Source organism: Psammomys obesus, unplaced genomic scaffold (assembly GCF_907164565.1).
Source record: "Psammomys obesus unplaced genomic scaffold, mPsaObe1.curated_primary_1811, whole genome shotgun sequence".
Lineage (NCBI taxonomy): Eukaryota > Metazoa > Chordata > Mammalia > Rodentia > Muridae > Psammomys > Psammomys obesus.
The window spans coordinates 464437-465875 of NW_026591598.1; the positions used below are offsets into that span (position 1 = coordinate 464437).

The 1439-nt window shown below is 54.1% G+C and overlaps 1 protein-coding gene across 3 annotated transcripts in view; it reads left to right on the forward strand.

Annotated features, from left to right (window-relative positions):
* Window positions 1-1439, forward strand: part of Foxj3 (forkhead box J3) — a 92050-nt gene that overhangs the window by 694 nt on the left and 89917 nt on the right. The window contains exon 1 of one of the 3 annotated variants that reach the window (XM_055611011.1): window positions 536-548. The exons of the other annotated variants lie outside the window; for them this stretch is intronic. The gene's annotated coding sequence lies outside the window, so the exon portion shown is untranslated. Of the gene's footprint in view, window positions 1-535; window positions 549-1439 lie in introns of those variants that run through there. 3 annotated transcript variants of the gene reach the window in all.

Sequence of the window (1439 nt, forward strand, 5' to 3'; positions counted from 1 at the left end):
GGGTGGCGGCCCTCCCTCGCCCGCGGCGCCGCTCTTCAGCTGCCGCTGCCCCTCAGCCCGCCGCCGCCGGCGCCCGCCCCTCCCCCAGGTGGGCCCGCGCCGCGGGTGCCGGGGCCGCGGAGGACCGCGACCGTCGCTCCCTCATCGCTTCGTGACCTGCGCCTGGCCCGGGCTCGTCCCGTCCCCGGCGCGATGCGCCGTCCTCCCTTCGCGCTCCGGGCGCTTTTCTGCCCGGACGGCGGCCCGTGTCCCGTGCCCCGTGGGTGCCCGACGGGGCCGAGGAGGTCGGGGCGAGGGTCCCACCGGCTCTCCCATCCCGTGGCCGCGTCCTCCTCCGGCACCGGGGCAAAGGCAGCCTTCGCATGCGGACGTGTTGCCGCTGTCCTGCGTGTGTTGCATCCTGCCCACGTGGTAGTGTCCCGTCCCTCCCACCCCCTCCATTTTTGCAGTTGGTCAAGAGGGAGTTAGCAGGATGGGTTTTCCCCCTCCTGCTTTTCCCCCTCCGCCCCGCCCCGTGATTTCTTCCGGGCAGCGTGGAAGGTGTTAAGGTCAGTTTGTTTGGCCGAGGATGGCTGTTGTTTAGTGGAAGAACCAAGAGTTGTACTCTTACGAAACTGAGACTGGTAGGGGGCACACCAGACCTTAGTTCATTGACATCTCCACCCCGGTTGCTTTCGTCCTTTACTGCTTAATCCTTCGGAGAGCAAGCGCTTGCTACTGCTGTGTTGGTGTGCAGGGTTTTCCTTTCTCCGCTCTACTTTCTGTGCGTCTGTGGCCTAGTGTTTTCTAGTCTCTGTTGATGCAGTGCTCTGGTTGTTGCTAGATTCCTGAATGAACCATGTCAAGGAGCTCGAGATTGCTGGGCTTCTTTTCCCCTTTAACTGTGTCTTTTTTTTTTTTTTTTTTTCTTCCTTTCTGTGTTGTTCCCTAACGAAAAAGTATGCATGTTCTATTGGGCATTAGTTATATATATAGCTTTTCTCTAGCAGAAGGACCTAGGTAATGGTGCTTGCTGTTCTGAAAGCTCTTTTATTCTACTTTTCTAAAATGCACTAGGTACTACTATTGGGCTGGTTTTAAATTGTTTTGAAATACGTGGTCCCGCCCACCTTCCCCTTAATATCTCTTCCAGGTCAAGGTTTCCATTTTCCTTTTCTCTCCCTTTATCTTTCTTTTTCTTTTTCCTTTTTTTCTTTCTTTCTCTCTCTCTCTCTTTTTTTTTTTTTTTTTTCAAAACAGAGTTTCTCTGTGTAGCCTTGGCTGTCCTGGACTCGCTGTGTGGACCAGGCTGACCTCAAACTCACAGAGATCCACCAGCCTCAGCCTCCCAGAGTGCTAGGATTACAGGCATGCGCCACTGCACCCTGCATGCTTTTTTTTTTTTTTTTTTTCTTTTCTTCAGGTGATCCCCATCTTTATGTTATATAGATGGGATTTAA